The 17,295-nt window shown below is 38.1% G+C and overlaps 1 long non-coding RNA gene across 2 annotated transcripts in view; it reads left to right on the top strand.

Moving 5' to 3' along the window:
- Positions 1 to 17,295, top strand: part of LOC142829899 (uncharacterized) — a 39,184-nt gene that overhangs the window by 5,741 nt on the left and 16,148 nt on the right. For both annotated transcript variants that reach the window (XR_012904804.1, XR_012904805.1), the window contains exon 3: positions 1,199 to 1,271. This is a non-coding gene — a long non-coding RNA (uncharacterized LOC142829899). The remainder of the gene's footprint in view (positions 1 to 1,198; positions 1,272 to 17,295) is intronic.

The raw sequence follows: 17,295 nt of genomic DNA, 5'->3' as shown, positions 1-17,295 counted from the left end.
GTACATTGACTTATACCTTTTTGTGAACAGTTAGAACATTGCTACAGTCAAGAATGGAACATAATTCTGTGCATTTCTGTTACACCTTTTGTCAGAGTCTTTTAAAATGGATTTGAAAGCTAGTTAAACCTCTCAACGACCCAGTCAAGTACTATAGCTAAGCATTAGTGTTTGAAGGTCAGGAGCCTGTGCTGGAAACAAAGCCCATCCACAAAAAAAGCTTAGATGTTGCAAAATTAAGGGCAGGTATACACTACGGGAGCATAGTGTAGCTGAAGTTGATGTACTTACAGGGGCAACACAGCGACACACAAGATTGGGCATGAGGGACCACATGACCCAACACAGTGGGTGGAAGGAGTCGGCCAGCAGTTGGTGGGGAGATTAATAAAGGGAGGTGGCTGGCACCCACCAGAAAGATCTGCCCCACCACACTCATCAGTAGTGAGGGGGGAAGCAGAGCAAGGCAGACCAAGTTGCTTTTCTCTCTCAGTATGCTTCTGTGAGGAAGGAGGACGGAATGCCTCTGCCCTATCCGTCAGGAAGCAGAGCAATGAGGCTAAGGGAGCAAAGCAGCTGGGGTTGCCTTGCTCTGCTTACTCTACCACAGCTGGGGGGCGGAGGGATGGATACCTGCTGCCAGCACTCATTCCACTGGTCCCCAGGTTTGCCTCTGTTGTATAATCTTCAGCCCAATGGTGAGAGCACTCAGATGGGTTGTGGGATACCTGAATTCAATTCCCTCCTCAGTCTCGCGAGAAGAGATACGAACAGGGGTTTACTTACTGCATGGTGATGCTAGAGCCACTTGACTTCTCCCACTGAATGTTTAATACAAAGTGGAATGACATCAACAGGCATGATAAAGAGAGTGACTCAGGAATATTCTATAGCTCACTGGTATGGGCACTTACCTAAGAGAAAGGAAACACCTGTTCAAATCCATTCTCCTCTGCAGGTGGCAACATTAGTAATTGCTTTATAGTCTTAGAGCTTACTACTGAAGAGAATGTATAAGTGAAGCAGGATGCTTAATTAGGCACATTAGTGCATTTTTCTGTGAACAAAGAGGCCCTTCTTTTGAAAATGTAGTGCTATTTTATGTTGACATTCCCAAAATACTGTTCAACTTGCACATACAGCAGCTTTTTCATGTCATTTTCAAAACAAACCAAGTTTAAAATTTGGACTGTTACAGCTTTAGGTTCAAAAGAAGGCTCTGGGTTGAGGATTACTCCAATAAATGAACCTGAGGACACTTCTCTTCTAAGGTAAGTTGATGTCCATTTAGGTCAGTGTTTCTCAAAGTGATATATGGACTCACTCTGACAGAGCTGCTACTGGGCCACCCTGCTTTGTTTACTTTCAGCTCTGCAGCCATGGGAAGCAGTTCAAGGTTTGCAGCCAAAGGGAGCCATGGGAAGCAGTGGCCCAGGTTATGCTGTTTCCCGTGGCTCTCCTTGGCTGCAAATGTTAACCACAATGTTAGCCAGCCAAACGGCTGCAGAGTCAGTAATTATACAAACCAGAGTGGCCCGGTTGCAGCTTTCTCCTCCATGTACCACTTTGAGGAACACTGATTTAGATTGAAGAAAAGTAAGAGGATCTCAAATGTACAACTTTCACTTTGCTGTAACTATTGTTGTTTTGCAAGAGTTGGTTTGATTGGCATGTTAGAAAATGAAACTAAAGCAGGACTATACGTGGTGACTAGTACAGGGCAAAAACATTTACCATTGCAGAAGAAATCCAAAATGGTTACACATCATTTTTGGTTCTAGAAACTATTTTTCTAGATTTCTTTCCTTTCTTCAAGGTACATCTCATACCTTTTTCAAAGGAAAAAACCTCAATCACTGGGGAAAAAAGAGAGAATTTTATATTTAGAATCAAAATACTATTTCAGAAGCAAATATAAGAATAGTGTAATTCTAATAAGATTCCTGTAAGAACTTTAAATAAAGAGAAATTGTAATAAGCAGACAAAAAGAATCACCTCTGTGCTCCCCTCTTAAATTAGAATTGTGATATTGAAGAAATAATTCTGTCCAACTGTCAGCAGAGGTCCTCAGTTCCATACTTTATGCAGCACATTCAAGCACCACAAAACCTTTTGTCCTCAATTTACAATAAGCCCAATTCCTGTGTTTATATTCTATTCCTTCATCCAGCTGATTGCAATTAGGTGAAGCTGTTTCAGATTCTGGCTGCAGGAATATACTTTTAGGTTTCTCAAAGAGACATGATGGAGCTAAAGCATGCACAAAATATACAATGGAGTAACATTCTAAAAAGGATCCACAGACACAAACCAACAAGGGCCATGAAATACAACATGAAACACAGAGTGTGAGGAGGGAAAAGAGCCAACCATTTTGTTCCTGCGGTATTATTTGCCTCTATATATTTGCGAACAATCAGATTATTAAATTACAACCTGGAGGCTGTTCTGGGAATGGATAAAGTTGTGGAGAGATGCTTTGAACACAGTAGTTCTAAATGGAAATAAATTCTGAAGATGTAGAGAGAGAATCAGAATGTAATTGCGGACAGTTTAAAACATTTTGGCAAATTTGAGTCTGAATAATTTGCCTAGTTGCAGTATGATTTATTCAAAATGTATAAAAAGCAGTGGATTGGCTTAAATAATTATTTAAGATATTGTTTTTATTTGCCATGATGGTGCAACCATATAGCCTAGAAATTCAGGCTTTTTAAATTGAAATTTTACTTGAAACTATGATTCCAAGAGGTGGGGCTTAAAAATGAACCAAATGTTGCAAGACTTGGGATTAAAATCACAGTAGCTGGCAACATTTTTTACTCTTAACTAGCTCTTCATTTAGCATTGCTGCTGCCCTTACCTTTGAACTTTAAGGGTCTAATTCTGCTCACTGAAATAGGAAGTAACCGCTTTTGAGTAAAGCTGTTTATAGTATGTGTGTGAAGGGGAGGAGAAAAATCTAGATTAAAAAATCATCCTATGAAATAAAATGTTTTCCCATCTCCACTCTGCTCTGAGCATTGGTGCTTTCCTACTTTTGTCTCCAGAGCTCTTGACTCTTTATTTTCCACAGATGATATACTTCCAAAGACTCATTGCCAATCCAGAGGTAACTGACCAAAGCAAACAATTCTGAGGTAGAATTGCAGATGGGGAGAGAATGGATGGACTCTCTAAGTACTTTAGCAACACTGCTCGGGAGAATTGGACTGACAGCTGAAAAGACTCATCTCAGAAGTTGGGGAGAACACTTCACCCCCTCTTTTTAGTCAAGTCTACACTGGTACTTTACAGCGCTATAACTTTCTGGCTCAGGGGTGTGAAAAAACAATCCCTGAGTGCAGCCAATTACAGTGTTGTGAAGCACCTGTGTGAACCAGGCTACAGTACTGGGAGATGTGCTCTCAGAGCTGTTAGCTGCTCCCCACATAGAGGTGATTTATTTTCTTCCAGCTCTCATGATCACTTTCAATTTAAAGCACTGCTATGGCTGCACTTTGAACTTTTAAGTGTAGACAAAGCCTTATTCTTTGTGTTGGGGGAATGAAAAGATCAAACAAATTGGCCCTCTGACTGGCACCACTGTAGAATATACTGTGGACTGTGCAAAATAAACACAATGTTTAGGGGTCCTGGTAGTGTTAAGACACAGTAGCATGCTCCTTTATTTCTTTATGGAGAAGAAACATGGGGGCTGTGTCTAGACTGGCTAGTTTTTCCGGAAAATCAGCCGCTTTTCTGGAAAAACTTGCCAGCTGTCTACACTGGCCGCTTGAATTTCTGCAAAAGCACTGCCTTCCTGCTGTAAGAAATCAGTGCTTTTTGCGGAAATACTATGCTGCTCCCGTTCGGGCAATAGTCCCTTTTGTGCAAAATTTTTGTGCAAAAGGGCCAGTGTAGACAGCTGAGATTTGTTTTCTGCAAAAAAAGCCCCGATCACGAAAATGGCGATCGGGGCTTTTTTGCGGAAAAGCGTCCGTGGCCAATCTAGACGCTCTGTTCCCAAAATGCTTTTAACGGATAAGCATTTCAGGAAAATCATGCCATTCTAGATGTAGCCAGGTGTATATATCTCTTTTACAAAACATAACTAGAACAAAAAATTCCAGGGCCTTATTTGTATGCATGTTAGGCTTTTTACTGCCTATCCTGCTAGGCTTGTTGTGGTGTATTTTTGCTTGCTTTTTGTTGTTGTTGTTTTTTTTTTTTTTTTTAAAAAACAAAGGTTCAGGGACTGCAGGCTTTGTACACTACTTTATTCTCATATGGATTTAAAGTGTTTGCCAAAAGGGCTTCACTACCAAACTTTTTTGGACTAGTAGGATTACTTCGCATGTCTGTGAAAGAGCTGCTTTTCAGCAGGCACTACTTAAGTAAGAAAGGGGAACTACTAGATGCTGTACAAAATTTAATTCAATTTGAAAGTGTATCAGTTGTTAAAAATCAACCTTTAGTAAAAAAGTGTTCCCAAGATAATCCATTTTTTCCTTGTTATCTTATTGACATTGTATATTGTGAAAATTCAATTAATTAGAGTGGGAAAAAGTTGCCTATATATTATACTCTAGATTATGATGCTCAGCATATATTATTAGCTATTTTCTTGCAGCTATCAATAATTTGAATGCTGTTTCGGAGAAATATCCTAATATATTTGAAAAGTAAATTCAGTATCTCAACATCCAATTTCTATTTTCATTAAATTCTCTATAAAAATTTAACTTTAAAGTAGCATTTGTTACCGATCTTAAAAAAGATTTTTTTCAAAACCCTAAGAAATCCCTGCCACTAACTCTTAAGCAGCACTTGCAACACACAACATAACCCAGCCCTATATGTTCATATCTCCCCACAATTATCTTTATTCATATGCTATCTGAGATTCACTTCATCATTTTACATTGTCTGTAGAAAGTTAGTTAAATTAAAAGGTACAGTGACAAAAGTAAAATCTCTGCAAGCTGCATGGAAACTTTTCAAAGAGACCATAATAGAGGCCCAACTTAAATGTACATACCAAATTAAAAAACACAGTGAAAGAACCAAAGAAGTGCCACTGTGGCTTAACAATCAGGTAAAAGAAGCAGTGACAGATAAAAAGATATCTTTTAAAAAAGTGGAAGTCAAATCCTAGTGAAGAAAATAGAAAAGACCATAAACTTTGTCAAATTAAGGGTAAAAATATTATAAGAAAAGCCAAAAAGCAGTTTGAAGAATACCTAGCCAAAAACTGAAAAAGTAATAGTAAAATGGTTTTTAAGTACATCAGAAGCAGGAAGCTGGCTAAACAACCAGTGTTGCCCTTGGACAATCGAGATGCTAAAGGAGCACTCAAAGATGATAAAATCATTGCAGAGAAGCTAAATGAATTCTTTGCTTCCGTCTTTATGGCTGAGGATATTGGGGGGATTCCCAAACCCGAGCCATCCTTTTGAGGTGACAAATCTGAGGAATTATCCCAGATTGAGGTGTCATTAGAGGAGGTTTTGAAACAAATTGATAAACTTAACAGTAACAAGTCACCAGGACCAGGTGGCATTCACCCAAGAGTTCTGAAAGAACTCAAATGTGAAATTGTGGAACTATTAACTGTGATTTGTAACCTATCCTTTAAATCAGCTTCCGTACCTAATGATTGGAAGATAGCAAATATTTAAAAAGGGTTCTAGAGTTGGTCCTGGCAATTACAGACTGCTAAATCTAACGTCAGTACCGGCAAATTAGTTGAAACTATAATAAAGAATAAAATTGTCAGACATTGGATAAATATAATTTGTTGGGGGAAAGACAAATGGTTTCTGTAAAGAGAAATCATGCCTTACTAATCTGCTAGAGTTCTTTTAGGGGGTCAACAAACATGTGGACAAGGGGGATCCAGTGGATATAATATACTTAGATTTCCAGAAAGCCTTTGACATGGTCCCTCACCAAAGGCTCTTAAGTAAAGGAAGTTGTCATGGGATAAGAGGGAAGGTCCTTTTGTGGATTAACAACTGGTTAAAAGACAGGAACAAAGGGTAGGAATAAATGGTAAGTTTTCAGAGTGGAGAGAGGTAACTAGTGGGGTCCCCCAAGGGTATGTCCTGGGACTCATTCTATTCAACTTATTTATAAATGATCTAGAGAAAGGGGTAAACAGTGAGTTGGCAAGATTTGCAGATGATACCAAACTGCTCAAGATAGTTAAGACCAAAGCAGACTGTGAAGAGCTTCAAAAAGATCTCACCAAACAGAAGGTATATCTAGACTACATCCCACTTTCGAAAGAGGGATGTAAATTAGACATATTGAAATTGCAAATGAAGCCGGGATTTGAATTTCCAGTGCTTCAGTTGCATAATCATGTCATGACGGTCTTTTGAAAAATGCTATTTCGAAACCACGGTCTAGACATGGTTCTTTCAAAAAGAAAAGCCTTTAAAAAAAAAAGCCGTGATGTGATTATGCAAATGATGTGCAGGAAATTCAAATCCCGGCTTCATTTGCAATTTCGATATGTCTAATTTATATCCCTCTTTCGAAAGAGGGATGTAGTTTAGACATACCGTAAGTGATTGGGCATCAAAAAGGCAAATTAAGTTTAATGTTGATAAATGTAAAGTAATGTGCATTGGAAAAAAATAATCCCAGCTATATATACAATATAATGGGGACTAATTTGGTGACAACTACTCAAGAGAGAGATCTTGGTGTCACTGTGGATAGTTCTCTGAAAACATCCACTCAGTGTGTAGTGGCAGTCAAAAAAGCAAATAGAATGTTAGGAGTCATTAAAAAGGGATAGAGAATAAGACAGAAAATATCTTATTGCCTTTATATAAAACCATGGTATGCCCACATCTTGAATACTGCGTACAGATGTGGTCACCTCATCTCAAAAAGGATATAGTGGCATTGGAGAAGGTTCAGAAAAGGGCAACAAAAATGATTAGGAGTTTAGAACAGGTCCCATATGAAGAGAGATTAAAAATACTTGGACTTTTCAGCTTAGAAAAGAGGAAATTAAGGGGGATATGATAGAGGTCTATAAAATCATGACTGGTATGGAAAAAGTGAATAAGGAAAAGTTGTTTATTTATTCCCATAATATAACAACTAGGGGTCACCAAATGAAATTCATAGGCATCAGGTTTAAAACAGACAAAAGGAAGTTTTTCTTTACTCGGTGCACATTCAACCTGTGGAACTCCTTGCCAGAGGATGCGGTGAAGGCTAGAACTTTAATAGGGTTCAAAAAAGAGCTAGTTACATTCATGGAGGTTAGGTCCATCAATGGCTATTAGCCAGGATGGGTAGGAATGGTGTCCCTAGCCTCTGTTTCTCTGGAGGTGGGTGACAGGGGAGAGATTGAGGGAGGATTACCTGTTGTGATTACTCCCTCTGGGGCATCTGGTATTGACCACTGTTAGCAGACAGGATTCTGGGCTAGATGGACCTTTGGTCTGACCCAGTATGACCATTCTTATGTTCTTATGAGGGTCCCTAGGAGTGTTATTTAGGAAAAACTGACATTAATCTGAAATAACATAGTCTGCATCTGCATTACAAGCAGTTATTTTGACATAATGTCAAAATAAGGTTGAGCTGGAGGACTTCTTACTCCAACCCCTTACTCATCTTGAAATGAGGGCTACAGGAAAGTCAGAGGACGAGTGGTCTACTTTGAAGTTCCTGCTGTGTAAACAGTGCCAAAAAACGAATTAAGTTATTTTGCCTTAAGCTATGCAATTGACATAGCTCAGGCTGCATAGTTTATTTTGGCTTTAGCCCTGCTGTGTATTTGTGCCCTGAGAAGCAATAAAAGGGCTAAAAAGATAATCAATTGAATTCTAATATTGTTGTACTATTGCTTTTGTTTTTCCACTTTGGGTTTTCCTCACTTCATACAGTACTCATCTGAAAAACTTTTTATGATTCAGGATTATATATCTTAAAGAAGCCAGCCAGCCAGCTACAAAGTTTAAAAATGTGGTGGCTTAGGCTGAGGTTCACACATCCTAGTGCCATCCTGCTGAACATCTTCAGTTATTGGATAGTGTATGAAACAAAGTGCTACTGTGTACAGTGCACAAAAATGCACAATTATTTAAGAAGACTGAATCTCATAAAAATAACATTTCCATTCCTTGGGTAAAACAGTTTTGTTTGCCTGCAGGAAACAATCCCTTTTCCTCAATTATATCAATATGGGGATAATTCCTCTTGGCAGGAAAGAGTTTTGTAGGGCTAGTATGGACTTCTCAACAACTCTCAGAGTTGGCCTCAGTCTGCTTCCATTACAGAGTTAGGCCAGTGCTTTTGTAAATCTCACCCTTACCAATAAAAGATAATTATGGTCATAGATCACTGCCTCTTTAAGAGACAATAGTAGAATATAGAGGACTGAGACACAAGCTTCAAGATGTATTCATACTGAACCAATTGTTCATGCATTTGTTCAAAACGATTAATAATGGCCCCACTGTCTGGTCTTCTTTGAGCCATTGAATACATGCTGATAAATAAAATGTAGGTAGTGTAATAAATCAGTGACAACAAAGGATTTCATGGATGTCCTTATACTGCATTCCATGGCCAGTTGGAACTTTGGAAGAATCACAGAATCCAGATCCTCCTCTCCCAAAAACAATAGCCTTTGTCATTTGAGCTAAAGAAGAATCTTAACCTGTTAGCAGTACAGGGCCTATAACACAGTTGAAGATTTTGGATGTCATCCAGTAGATGGTAGTGGTACACATTCAGTAACTCAATCCACTGCAATATGATTTATGATCCTCTTTTCTGGTAGTTAAAAAAAGTCTTAAGAACTGCTGTCTTCTACAGAAGGACATACTTGCAATACAAGGAAGAAAGGGTGCTGAGCTATTTTTCACCTGTATGTCAATGGTGGCATAGCTGAAAAAGAATAATACATTATTTGCTCAGGTGAGCAGATTGCCTCTGTCCCTTGATATTCTGTCACAGATGCAGTCAGCAAAAGAGAGGGAATTTGAAATTGTCTTTTGGGGGGGGAGGCACAGGTATCTGGAATTTGCTACACCTTGTTCTGATATAGAACAAACTGGTGACTTTATAGGAATGCTGCAAAAGCCATTTGTTTCAGAGTTTATGGGATAAGATGAGGGTATGTTCCTGGCCATGATTTATGGGTGAGCAGCTTTTCTGTTTTCTGAGTAAAGTAAACTGCTACCTGAATTTGATTATTTAAGGTTGCTCACTGGCAGAATTCATTTATCTGTGAATTGGTATTAATGCTGCTGGATGTTTATTAATTATGATTAATATGATTTTAGTAATTATGGCTGGGATGTTCAGAGCTTTCATGCTCATGGTTTTTTAATGTCAAATTTAAAGCAAATATCCAGGAGGTTGAAGATGCTCATATCTTCCAATGGGAAATGACAGCAATTTTAAAACTAAATTAGAGTCTGAAGTTCAGTGGGAATGTTTGGATGACAATCGAGTTTGCATAATGGGGTGTGACCTTTTTTAACTGGTCCTGGTGAACCTGAAATATAATTCATTTCAAAGCATGAATTAAAAGTTGTTTTGTGTACTACACCTGTGCAGAGTGTCCCAGAAAATTATTATGGCTTTATCATTATATTTATATTTTTAGCCTTTTCTCACCTTTGTTGCTGCTTCAGGCCCACTCAAATGGGGAGATGGGACCACTATAAAACAGCAATATTCGCTATACACAAAGTGCTGTCAAATTCAAAGTAAGCAAACCAAAGAATAATATGTTTCTCGAATCCCTTCAGTTATAATAATCTAAGGCAATAATTGACAATAGTAGGTTTAAAAAATCATAAGTTTTACTTTTTAAAAAATTGGCGTACCTTTAAGTCACTGACATTCAAAGGAAATATCTGAAATGATTTTTTTAAATCTAAGTGATGCATTCTATGACTTTATAATAAAGGGAAGTATCTTGTCCTGAGACATAGTTGTATAGCGACCACACTAATTTCTATATTTTTTTTAAAACTCATTGGTCCCAAACACTGTCCCTTTCCCCCAATACTTGCTTTGGAAAGCACTTTAATTTTTATCTAGGAATTGGTTTCCCTTTGGAAATGGAATTAGGGTTTGGTCGCCATAGCAACAGATTTCAGTATTTCTGTTTCTCACGCCATATATTTATCTGGGTTGCTACAGTGCTACTGCTTATCGGTGTTTTATCCATTGAGTGAGTGTCTGACATCTACAATAAACTTCAAAACAGTGACCTATGATATTTCTCCGAGTAACAGAGCAACTTGCCACTTTATACATAGAACTTTACCGCTTGTCTTCAGTTATTTAGCTAGGGTACTACTAATTTATAAGCTGTGTAGCTTTTGTTTTTAATGGCATGACTGGAATAATTCATAAATAATAATAAAGGGTTGTTTAAAAATCTGTATACTTTTGGAACAGTGACCCCTTCCCCAAATAATGTGTATTTTGAGTAAGAGATGTGAAAGAGAGGAATGAAGGATATTTTGCATACAAATGTTTGAAGAGTTTAAACACCAAGGCTCTGATATAGGACAGCATTCCTCTTCATAGAAGCATTTAAGCATTGACTTCAAAGGGACATGAGCAGGGCTTAAGTTTTCTCCTGAATGAGAGTCCAAAGAATGAATAAGCATAGTTCAAGGTGTTATAATTAGGAACAGAAGGATAATGTGAGAGAGCTGAATATTAATGAAAGACAAAAAATCCAGACAGCAAAATAGACTTTTGAAAACTGTCCCATGGCCTTTGTCTTCATTAGTATTTTTTTAAGGACTCATCTCCACTTACCCCAAGATAGACACTCCAGAGATTGATCTCCCAGGGTTTGATTTAGCAGATTTAGTAAGGACCTGCTAAATTGACTATTGATGGTACCTACATAAACTCTGGTGTACCACCAGGTCACAAGGAGCAAGGGAAGTTGACAGGAGAGATTCTCTCATTGACCTCTCACAGTGGGGACACCACAGAAATTTGACCTAAAGTATGTCAATTCCAACTAATCTATCTTGTAGCTGGAATTGTTTAACTTAGGTTGACTTTCTCCACTAGTATAGACCTGGCCTTTGGATTTATTGCCATGGCATCTCCAAAAGCAAAATCTCTTGAGGAGACAAACTGTTGTCACTTTCACCACAATGTTGTATAACCCAGTTCCAAGCAGGTCTGATCAATACAGTATTAAAAAAGTGAGATTTTTATCATTCATTTTAATGAACCCAGGATGTCATCCACCATCTAGACATGTCTCCCTTGGTCACTATTTGAAAAATTGATCTATTAAAAGATATTGCCTCATTCACCACTAATATCATGGGACTGATACAGTCCCATCTATACTGCATGGAGTCTGTTTGTTCTGTATAATCTGAAATAAAAGTAACTTACACTGAAACACACATTTCATACTGCATACATGGGAAAACGCCACTTTGATTTTACCTTTCTAGTATGGTTTAAGTGCCTGGGAGCGACTTCTTCATCCCTTTATCCCAATCTTTCAACTTGATGGACTCCATTGTTATGACTTACTCACACAGAACAGAATGTAGAAGTTCTGAAGTATTTCATGCTGTTTAAAGATGTTTCTTGTTTGCTCATGCCACATGCACAAAAGTTCACTTTTAATTACATGATATGGTAACTTATTCACGTTTCCTTAATATTCCTTTATCTTTGCTTGCTATTCAATGTTGTTCCAGCTTTCAAATCCTGTCTACAATATTGGATTTTCTATGACAAATCCAGCTTTTATTTGTCACATACCTTTTATTAATGCATTTATACCTTAAAGTTCTGTAAATGCCATAATTCTTGTGAATGATGCTATATAAACGAATAAATAAAATATGTCTGATTCAGTGGGAACTAGACAGCTTGCAATTCAAGCAAATGTCAAAATCATTTTCTTTGAATACTCTTTCCTCGTCTATAGCTCTGTTAGCATAGAGATAATTATACTATTCCATATGCATGAAAAAGAAAGTACACTCTCCTACCTCTTCTAGACATCTTCCTGGTAAAGTATCAAGTGCTATCATAGACCTTACTTCAAACTTTCAGAGTGGCCCCAAATTCCTGTAATTTGTACTTCTATAATACTTATATTTTGTCTTTATTTTCTCACAGAATTATAGAATCGTAGGATTGGAAGGAACCTGGAAAAGTTTTCTAGTCTAGTCCCCTGAACTCAAGGCAACACAAAGTATTATCTACACACCATCCCTGATAAGGATTTGTATAACCTGCTCTTTAAAACCTGGAATGCGGGATATGCCAGTCTTTAACTACACTGGTGGTTAGGAAGTTTTTTCTAGTGTCCATCCTAAATCTCCCTTGCTGCAATTTAAGTAATTGATTCTTGTTCTACTCTTAAAGGTTAAAGAGAACATTTTTTCCCTTCTTATAACAACCTTTTGTGTACAGGCAGTCCCCGGGTTACATGGATCCGACTTACATCGGATTCCTACTTACAAACGGGGTGAGGCAACCCCGCACTAGCTGCTTCCCCCCAGCAGACCAGGGAGACGCGAAGCTAGCGCCTCCCCACCCCCAGCAGACCAGGGAGACACGGAGCGGCTTTTCTCAGCAGGCACCTCAGCTTGAGAATAAAGGACTGAGGGAAGTGAGGTGTGGGAGAATAAAACTGAGCTCTGGAGAAATGTTTGGCTAGAGTTTCCCCTACAATATGTACCAGTTCCAACTTACATACAAATTCAACTTAAGAACAAACCTACAGTCCCTATCTTGTACGTAACCTGGGGACTGCCTGTACTTAAAAACTACTATCATGTCACCTTTCAGTCCTCTCTTCTCTAAATACATAATTTTTTTTCAATCTTCTTTCACAGGTCATGTTTTCTAGAATTTTAATTTTTGTTGCTCCTCTTAGACTTTCTCCAATTTGTCCACATCTTTCCTGAAATGTGGTGCCCAGAACTGGCCACAATAATCCAGTGAAGGACTAATCAGCACAGAGTAAAGCAGAAGAATATTTCTTTTGTCTTGCTTGCATTACTCCTGCTAATACATCCCAGAATGAGACTTGCTTTTTTTGAAACAGTGTTTCACTCATACTTAATTAGTGATCCACTATGACCCACAGATCTCTTTTCATACTATTCCTTCTTAGGCAGTATTTTCCCATGTTGTATTTGTGCCACTGGTTGGTCCTTCCTAAGTGAAGTACTTTGCATTTGTCCTTTTTGAATTTTATTCTATTTATTTTAGACCATTTCTCCAGTTTGTCCAGATCATGTTACATTTTAATCCTATCACCAAAAAAAAAATTGCAATCCTTCCTAAGCTGATATCATTCCCAAATTTTATAAGTATCCTTTCTATGCCATTATCTAAAGGTAAGTCTAGACTACATTCCTTTTTTGGCAAAGGGATGTAAATTAGGCATGTAGATATTGCAAATGAAGCTGGGATTTAAATATCCCTGTACTTCATTTGCATAATGGCAGCTGCCATTTTTTTCTCAAAACGGGGCCTTTTTTGAAACAAATGCATCAGGTTAGATGGGAATCATTCAAAAATAAACCCTTTTTTGAAAGATCCTCTACTCCTCAAAAAATGAAGTTTACAGGATCTTTCGAAAAAGAGTTTATTTTCGAAAGATTCCCATCTAAGCTGCCATTTTTTTTCAAATAAGCCCCATTAAAAAAAAAAAGCGGTAGCTGCCATTATGCAAATGAAGCACGGGATATTTAAATCCCGGCTTCATTTGCCATATTAACGTGCCTAATTTACATCCCTTTACCAAAAAAGGGATGTTGTCTAGACGTACCCTACATCACTGAAGAAGACATTGAACAGAATTGGACATAGCTACTGGTCCTTGAAGGACTCTGCTTGATAAGCCTTTCTAGCTTGACTGCGAATCACTGTTGACTATTCTCTGGGAACAGTTTTCTAACCAGTTATGTGTTCACTTTATATTCGCTCCATATTGTTTTTATTACCCTCGTTTGTTTTTGAGAAGATCATGCAAGATAGTATCAAAAGTCTCATATAATTCCATGAGTTATCCTTATTCCCTTTTCATAGATTTACAGTTTATTTGCCCTCTTCCAGGTCTCTTGAATCCTACCCATCTTCCATGACCTTTTTGAAGATAATTGCTAATGGTTCAGGCCTTGAGTATTCTAGGATGTATTTCATCAGACCCTGGCAACTTAAAGACTTCTAACTTGTTTAAGTAATTTTTAAATTGTTCATTCCCAATTTTAGCCTCTGATCTTACCTCATTTTCACCAGCATATTCATTTAGATAGCCAATTGCTACTAAACTTTTTGGTGAAAACTGAAACAAAAAAGTCTTTTAGCATTTTTGCCATTTCCATATTTTCTAATATTATTTGTTCCCCTATTGATTAATGGGCCTACTCTGTCCTTGGTCTTCCTCTTGCTTCTAATTTATGTGAAGAATGTTTTCTTGTTCTTTATATATCTAGCTCCTTTAATCTTGTTTTGTGTCTTGGCCATTCTAATTTTGCCCCTACATACTTGTCGTGTTTTTTATATGCATCCTTTGTAATTTAACTTAATTTTCACTTTTTGTAGGACTCTTTTTTTTTAAATGTTATGATAATTGAAGATACCCTGGTTAACAAAGGATAGTGCTCTTACCATACTTTCTATTTTTCCTATGCAGTGGGATAGTTTGCTTTTGTGCCTTTAATCATGTCTCTCTTAAACTGTTTTCCCCCTTAAACTTGCTTCCCGTTAGATTTTACCTATAAACATCCTAAGTTTATTTAAGCCTGTCTTCTTGAAATCCATTACCTTTATTATGCTGTTTCCCTCTTACCATTCCTTAGAACAGTGTTTCTCAAAGTGGTCCACTTTGAGAAACCTGCTAACTGGCCCCTCCAGTTTGTTTATTTACTGGCTTTGCAGCCATGGAGCCTTGAGGCTCCCATTGGTTCCAGTTCACCATTTGCAGCCAAGGGGTGAGCCACGAGAAGAAACACCGCCTTAGAATCATGAACTCTGCCATTTCATGATCGCTTTCATCCAAGCCGTCTTCCACTTTCAAATTGTCCCTCAGTTCCTCCCTATTTGTCAAAATCAAATTTAGAACAATCTCTCCCCTAGAGGCTTTATCAACATTCTGAAATAAAAAAAATATATCCAATACATTCAAATAACTCATTGGACAAGCTCTGCTCTGCTGCATTATTTGTCCAACGGATGTGTGAGCAGGTGAATCCCCCTATCACCACCAAGTCCTGTGCATTGGATGATTTTTGCTAGTTCTAAAAAAGGCTCATTAATCTCTGCTTCCTGGTTAGATAGTCTGCAGTAGACCCCTACCATGACATCATTGTATTTTATCCTTTTCTTCCTTTACCCAGAGACTTTGAACATGTCTTCATCCTATTTCTAGTTCAACCTCAGTCCAAGGGTACATGTTTTTTATATGTAAGGCAACATCTTCTCCCTTCATGTTGACTGAATGAGACTCAAAATACAGTGGGCAGATATCACTGTTATTAATCATATAAATGTAACCTACCCTGTCATTCTTTCCCGACTTCATCCCATGGTTTTTTTTAATCCAACCTTTTTTCAGTGGGGAATATTTTATCCTATTCAATCTCTCTCAAGAGGATGAATTTATTTCCCCCCAATGTTAATACGTGTACTTGTGGATCTGCTAGATTTTACAACCAAATATATTCTGTGTTTAGCGGTTATTTGGATGATCACACTTGTAATAGATCTATATCTTGGCTTTTATATAACCGTATTGAAGTTCTAAGAATATATTGATAGCTCCTCACTAACTCTGATGTACCAAGATCAGAAATACTTTTCTCAAAGATGCCCAAACTCTCTAAGCAGATTGCCACTGAGTGGAGCTGTCTAAAAATGCCAATTGTTTTTTGGGAAAAAACAGACTTTAAAAAATTCCCTGTGAATTTCTTTTTATGATCTTTTCTGCCTTTTTCAGATGCAAATTAGAAACAAGGCAACAAGGAGGAGGAAAAGTCATTTTCCCATCATGTGTTTGTTGTAAATTTTTTACTAACTCTGGGTATGTCTACACTACCACCCTAGTTCGAACTAGGGTGGTAATGTAGGCATACCGCACTTGCAAATGAAGCCCGGGATTTGAATTTCCCGGGCTTCATTTGCATAAGCCAGCCGGCGCCATTTTTAAATGCCGGCTTGTTCGAACCCCGTGCCGCGCGGCTACACGCGGCACGGGGTTCGAACAAGCCGGCATTTAAAAATGGCGCCGGCCGGCTTATGCAAATGAAGCCCGGGAAATTCAAATCCCGGGCTTCATTTGCAAGTGTGGTATGCCTACATTACCCCGCTAGTTCGAACTAGCGGGGTAGTGTAGACATACCCTCTGTCTTTGAGCTATTATAGGAAGCATGTCAAAATTATACTGTAGATTTACTTCCTTTTTGTCTTGATAAACTAGGTTAATACTAAGTTTTCTTGTATAAATTGTAGGGACTAAGATAATCACCTTGATAAAAGTGAGTGAATTTAGGTTGGATCTAAACAAATATGATTGGTGTGAAAAAGTATCATCATGAGATTCAAGCATCAGAATCAAGCTGGTAGTGAACAGGCTATAGTCATTTAAGAAGGATATCCTTTGGAGATTAGTTGAGTGAATATGTGTGTCAGAACTTAAAATATTTAGTAGAAACTAGGGTGAATACTGATATCACTAATCTGTATTGCCCCATGCTAAACTTCCACTCCAGAATCTGTATGGGCTCTCTTAATTCGTAGAATCATAGAATCATAGGACTGGAAGGGACCTCGAGAGGTCATCGAGTCCAGCCCCCCGCCCTCAAGGCAGGACCAAGCTCCGTCTACACCATCCCTGACAGATGTCGATCTAACCTGTTCTTAAATATCTCCAGAGAGGGAAATTCCACCACCTCCCTTGGCAATTTATTCCAATATTTGACCACCCTGACTGTTAGGAATTTTTTCCTAATGTCCAATCTAAACCTCCCTTGCTGCACTTTAGGCCCATTACTCCTTGTCCTGTCCTCAGAAACCAAGAGGAACAAATTTTCTCCTTCCTCCTTGTGACACCCTTTTAGATATTTGAAAACCGCTATCATGTCCCCCCTTAATCTTCTTTTTTCCAAACTAAACAAGCCCAGTTCATGAAGCCTGGCTTTATAGGTCATGTTCTCTAGACCTTTAATCATTCTTGTCGTTCTTCTCTGTACCCTTTCCAATTTCTCCACATCTTTCTTGAAATGTGGCGCCCAGAACTGGACACAGTACTCCAGCTGAGGCCTAAC

The sequence above is a fragment of the Pelodiscus sinensis genome, chromosome 6 (assembly GCF_049634645.1).
Source record: "Pelodiscus sinensis isolate JC-2024 chromosome 6, ASM4963464v1, whole genome shotgun sequence".
Classification (NCBI taxonomy): domain Eukaryota; kingdom Metazoa; phylum Chordata; order Testudines; family Trionychidae; genus Pelodiscus; species Pelodiscus sinensis.
The sequence above is the reverse complement of the archived record's forward strand: the minus strand, read 5'-3'. Positions and strand labels throughout refer to the sequence as shown.